The sequence below is a fragment of the Anser brachyrhynchus genome, assembly GCF_964034855.1.
Source record: "Anser brachyrhynchus genome assembly, chromosome: 1".
Taxonomy (NCBI): Eukaryota; Metazoa; Chordata; class Aves; order Anseriformes; family Anatidae; genus Anser; species Anser brachyrhynchus.
This window is the reverse complement of record NC_137694.1, coordinates 60,838,009-60,844,698: the sequence shown is the minus strand read 5'-3', so window position 1 is coordinate 60,844,698 and position 6,690 is coordinate 60,838,009.

Here is a 6,690-nt window from a genome sequence, read left to right as displayed (position 1 = left end):
CTACGGGGAAGTGGAAGACAGCTGTGGGGTGCTCGTTCCCAGCAGCACCAGGCAGCTCTGCTCTCTAAAATGGAGGTGAGCTAAATGTTTTCTAGGCAGGAGGATGAACTGCAGTGCTGGAGACATGTGTAGGGTCAGTCCTCGAAGAGAAGGGTGGCAAAGATTTCTAAAAAGTCAGGAACTGGGGGGGGGCTCATTTTGGCTCTACACTTCTGGGCATGGATGTGTGCTCATGACAGGTTGCTTCCTGGAATTTTAAAGTTGTGGCCTGTCCCTGAGAGGAGGCCTTGGAATTTATTTGGTCTATTGGGAAATGTATGTTATGAAGCCTGGTGGTGCCGCAGACACTGCCCTTGCGGTGGATGACTTGCATGGGGGAGCACAAGTCACTCACCGTCGTCACTAGAGCCACCTGCCAGTCATGGAGCTGCCACTCACATCGGATGAGGGGGGACACAACAGCTATTAGCATGATCTCCATGGCTTCAGCCACCTTTGGGAACAAGCATGCACATTAACAAGAAGGGAAAGTGTGAGGAGCCCGTGGGGTGAAGGCCCTCAGCCCCGCCTAGCCTGCAGCCACGGCAGTCTCACCGTGTTGAAACAGGCCCTGTGAAGCCGTGGTGCCTCCACAGAGGTCTAGCCCTCTGCCTGGTCTGGAAAACGTGCTTTTGGGAATTGGGAAAGGAGAGGATGGGACAAAGCTGCACCTAGAAAGTGGATATCTGGGTACAGCTTGTGACTAGAAAGGCTGGATAGATTCATCCCTTACAGAAGAGACTCTCAGCCAGCTGTGCTGGTGGAAGGTCTTCAACAGCATCCAGAAACCAAGCTGCTATTTTAAATACCTGGCTGTGAATTTGGGCATCTAACACAAAGACAACCTCTAAAATAAAATAAAATAAAATAAAATAAAATAAAATAAATAAAATAACATAACATAACATAACATAAAAATAGAATCATTGCTCTGTTGTCTGCTCCTAGCAGCTGGCTTTAGTTAAGAAATCATTCATTTAGTTAAGCCATCATTCACTCATAGCTGCAGGCCTTCCCATCTCAACTGTGGCAATGCTCATGGATATGTCCCCATCACACCTTCACCCCAGCCTGGCCCTGGTTCCCAAACCAGATGTGCTGTTAACCTAGGACCCTGGCAGTTAGTTAATTAAGAAGTTTTCCAGGTAGCCAAGAGTGAGAGGAGAGCAGCCATCCTGTGTCAGACTGCACAAGGTTTGGGTGCCCTGGGAATGGCACGAAAAATGCAGTCAGGAGGCTGAACCTAACCCTCAGGAGGTGGGACGGTGACCCAGGGCAAGGGCAAGGCCAGGATGACCTGGGGCAACCTGTTCGGCTTTGCCTTGAAAGAGGTTCAATATCGGTTTCGGCCAATGTTGGTTTTGGACAAAGGTGACAAAAGCAGAAATCTTGCTTGAGAAAGTATGTGTGAAAAAAAAAAGGGGCTGCAATATGTGCACATGGGACTTTCAGTTGTTATTGCACAGTAATAACAAAAAGGAGGAGAGCGTTTTTTTTGTGTTTTTTTTTTCCTTTTTTTTTTTTTGGTACCGTGCAGTTGGCTGCAGACACCTACCCCAGTGCTTCCCATGATTAGGAAAAGTGCAATGTGGAACCTCCCAAACCCAATGGTTTCCACAGCTTCTTCCACCGTAAATGTCTTCTGCCCTGTAACACCAAAGGGGAAGAAAGAGACAAAACAAATTAAAAAAAATAAAAATTAATAATAATAAAAAAAAAACACATCAATTGTCAAGTTGTACCTCCTCAGGTCTTTATGAAATGTGAATGTTTTATGTGGCCTGTGCCAGGAGAAAGGCTGGAAACACCTAACTTGCCCTGGCATGGGTGCTGTGAGCCAGGGCTGGGGCCTGTCCTGGCCCCGCAGTCCCACAATAGTCACGGCTGCTGCAACAAGCACATCTGGGCTTCATATTGTCTCCTAAAGCTCTTCTCCTCATTTTCTTCCCCCATTTCAGGATCAAACCAAGCAGCTCTCAGGGCTGAGATGGCTTTATAAACAGAGCTGGCAGAAAGCTTTCAGCGTATGTATACATTTGAGCTCTTATTTAGGTAAAGTCAGAGCTGTACAAATTTTTTCTGTCAGGACATTTATCTTTCAACTTAGTCAGGTCAAACCCTGAAATGGAACAGAATTTCAGAAGAAAAAAATATAATAATTTCATAGAAACCAAGGCAGGCAGCTCTTCCACTGCTGCTGGTGGAAGACAAGCCTGGCAGCTGTGGTGGGAGAGGAGGAGTATGAAGCTGATGCCTGTGGCTGCATGGGCAGAGATCTGGAGTACCAGAACGCTGCCTCTACCCCACTACACGAGGACCAAAATTTCTAGTCTTGCAAACACAAACCTACCTTTAGGGGGTTCTTGTCCCTCCGTGTGGATTTCCTCCAAGGCAATAGTGTTTACTGCATCTTTCGGTGCAGTGGCCATCTCAGCTCCTGCTGGGGTCCCCGGTCACTGCTAGGGAAGGATGGGATTTAACTGTGAAACCTTCAGATGGTCACAAAGCAACCTTTGCTATCAGCCAGCAAAGCAGTTTCCTGCATGGACTGCAATGGAAGCATTCAGATATGTTCAAACACATATTTGTTTTAGGCAGCTAGTAGGAAATGACACTTCCCACAGTGGTTTTTGTTTGTTTGATTATTTGTTTTGTTTTGTCTAAAAAAATACATAGAAGCATCACAAGGCAGTTCAGTTGAGCTGACAGATCAGTCATCACATTGCTCTGGCTGTTTTCATAGAAAGTCCAGAGACTCAGGGAAGATGCAAGACTGTGTGTCATGGCTTCCCAAGCCTGGACGTGCAAAGACAGCCAAAGGATGCTGCATCACCTCCAAGATCCAAGAGCTGACAATTACCGGCACTACGCTGCCCCAGTCAAAGGTAGAAATGTCTGCCTCTTGGGACCTGAGGTGCTGCACCCTGTAATTGCTGAGGTTTATCAGAGCATGAAGCAGAGCCAGAGGGTGGGAACAGCCACGCAGAGCTGTGGGACTGCCCAGCCTGCTCCCTGAGCCCTGGCTTCCCAGTATGGGATGTCTGGCAAGCAGCAAGTCCCTAGCTCCTCCTCACCCTGCCCAACCCTGGCAGCACAGTGCTTCTCACTGGACATGCGGTCCTCTGCCTCACCCCCTTGCATTAATCCCCATCCTTTTATGTCAGCAAGAAACAGCCACAGGGGACAGCTGGCTTCTCCCCTGAGCAGTTCTGGTTTCTAATGCTAGATCCCTAGAACTGATCACGCCTGCTTTTCCTTGTAAGAAAATATCATCTTAATCCCGTGGCAGGGATTAAGCACACCGCAAGCTTTAACCCACAGGCTTTCCTGCTGAGTACGTGCTCAGACACTGGCGGGGGGGCCTCAACCCATGCACAGGGTAACCAGCTCTCCTCTGATGACCTCCATCCAGAGGTGCCGGACTTGGCCGAGGAAGCATTCACTGCCACCCAGCAGTGGTCTGGGGGCTGCAGCAGGACCAGGGATTTACCTAATGACTGAGAGCATCTAACAAAAGACACAGGATCTCAGCTGAGTTAGAGGGCAGCACAAGCTCGGAAAGCACAGAGTTACGGCACTCGCGGGCTGGGCACGTTACAAACATTGCACTGAGGTGCAGTTAGGCAGAGGTCATTCAGGGCTAACAGCAGATTAGTCGGCTGGGTCACATACACTGACCTTGCTGTTACAGACCATTACAGTCCAGCATCCCAGAGGATGCGTAGGATATTGCTTACTACTGTCTCTGAGCAGCATCCTCGGAGGCAGCTGTAGCGGCCAGCACCACGTATTGCCACCAGCTGATCGTGTTGGCCACCACGTACAGACCATTTCAAGGTGGAACCAGCTCAGCAGCAACCAAACAGGGTGTTTGGAAGAGCCCTTGAGAAGAGATAATGTTTTGTTTTGTGGCTGAGTCATGGAGAGCTTTATAGTAATGAAACCTGGGCACCTGTAAAACCTGAAACCTGTGAAACGGCAAACCCTGGCCATGCAGGACCCACCAGTGAGGCTCAGGTGCTCAAGCAGAAGGGTGCAGAGGGGCACCCCACCATTGGGGGTGGCCAAGACACCCCCAGAGGTGTCAGAATAGAATCTAGCACCTATGGGAGACCCACACAGCTCCCAAACAGCAGCAACTGACCAGGTGGGATACCTGTTCTAGCACCTCAAGTAACACCAGAAATCTATCCAGGCATCTCCATCTCCCCTGTGGCCAGGGCACTGGGGCAGCTGGAGCAAAATTCACTCACCCATAAGCAGGTAAGAAGCCACTGGTAAGTCCTCAGCACCGTATGCTCTGCACCAGCATTTATCTCCAAGAAGATTTAGATGCCACGCTTCAGCAAATCTCCTAAGGGTTCCTACTGAGCATAGGGTTTGCTCATCCCAAGCACTTGCAGCCCTGTTTGCTCTGATGGAGCAGCTCATGTCTATCACACCTCTTTGGGGAGTCACAAGGAAGAGCTTCCTGCTATTTGTAAATCACACTGAAAATACGAAATGACAATTACACGAGCCAAAAGAAGAGCACTGCCAAAGCTGTTGCTGGCAGGGAAAACAGCGATCCTCCATCAGAAGGGAGCAACCAAGAGTGCAGTGAAACTACTGCTGGGACCCGGCAGCAGGAAGACATGGCAAGCAAATGATCAGAAATCCCCACTCCTAAGCCAAGGCTCAATTAGTTTGTTGTTGTTTTTTGTTTGTTTGTTTGAAGTTTCCTTACCTCTGAAATGTCTCAGGCACAGAGGAGCAGACTTTTCCTCCCTTACGGCTGTTTCTTTCCCTTCTGCTGTTTTCTTTTTGCAGTGCTGGCGGTGCTGTGGGGTTTGGGCTCCAGCTCCCGGGAATCAGGTTTCCTCCTCCCTGGGCACAGGCAGGTCCCTCCCCACCCACCTCCACCCCCAGCAGTAGGTGGCACAGCGGGGCACCTCAGTGCTGACCTGTGCTGGTCCCCTTGCACCTACAGCTGCCTCTGCAGGAGCTGCCCACCATGGCTGATGGTGTCCCCCACCGCTGTGAGCAGCGCCCAGGTGCCACAGCCACCAGCTCCCCTGGGCCATCTGAAGCCAGATCAGATGCCATCACCACAAAGAAAACAGGGCCTGTCCATCTGCTTCATCTCTCTTAATTTCCCAACCAAGTACACAGCTCCAGTGAGTATTCGTGGCTTGCGGTGATCCCGACCTTGCCTCATAGCAAATCCGAGTGCTGCAGGTTGTGCTGGCCAGTAAATCTGAGCTATGTGTGCTGTAAGTGCTCTTGACAAGGAGTGTACATGCTGACCTTGTTGGTTGACCTTGCTGTTGACCTTGACCGTGTTGGCTTTAGCTTTAATTTCTCCCAGTGGAGATGCTGGGGAGTTTTTTGTCTCCCTTCCATAAGAGTTCCCTAAATCCTTCTCTTTTGAAATATGTACACCAAGCTGGAAGCAATGCTGTAATAGTTTTATCAAAGCATGTAGCTCTCACGCCAAGTTTCACACATTCAAGCATCAGGAATGCATTTGCTGTCAGCCAACATAAGCTATTTCACAGCCCTATTTTACATCTTCCTTTTAATAATATCTGATATTCAGCCACAGCCACTATTGGCAACTGCTGAACTGGATGCAGGATCCAGGCTGCCAGATCCATACTGTTACGTTTTCATTGCAAAATCTCAGACACCGTGCATGCAATCACAGAAGGGAACTGAAGTTTTGGTATTCTGGCTTCCCAAAGCAGAAGGGAAAAGAATGACCAAAAATACCAGTGAAATATTCAGCCGCAGAGATGTATTTTCAGGCTCAGGTGTCTGGGATGAAGGCATGCTGTCTATTACTTCTTTTAGCCACCTCATGATAATTTAGTTGTTTGCAATAGAAATGCAAAGACTGGTCACAGAGAAGTGTGAATGGAAATGTCTGCATAAATTAAAGCTCCAGGAGAAACAAGAGAGTGAGGGTGAGAAGAAAGTCCTCTGCTGCTGGCCAAGGACATGACAGAGAGCCATCACACAAGTAAACACTGTGGAAAGTGCTGTTTGCTGCAAGAGGCAGAGGCTGAGCTTCAAGAAACTGTTGACTCCTGAAGGTTATAAAAGATCTCTTCAAAAACCATCATCGCCAAACCAGAGGACCCAAGAGACTGGACAAGACCTCAGTACCTGGCGATCCTCATCCTCTGTCTCCCCAGTCATCCTGGCAGGAAGGCCTGGCCACACACAGCTCTAGCTCTCATGAGGAGGAATTAAAATTCCATGAAAGAATGAGTGTGAGTGACTGAAACCATTTTGACTGACTTTGTTATCACTTTCCCATCCTTCATGGTCATTCCGGCTGATCTTTTTTTTTTAATATATTTATTAATCTTTTACAAAGTGATATACATGATGTGTTACCAGCCCTCAGGAACAAACACCTTCCTAGCAATGGGATGAGCTTTGGATCCAAAGGCAACCAGTTCTCCCTAGGTTAAAAAATCCCAGTAACGTAACGGGAAGCCCCACCTCCTCCAGCAGTGGGTAAAGCCCAGATGAAGACAACAGGGTGTTGTACCAAGGTCCACTACTCTGTAACAGCAATCTCTTCTGGATCTGGCCACACCTGGTGGCCACATTCACAGCACCAGCTAGAAAACCTGGTCTCATTCAGCTTAGCAGATGTGCTGG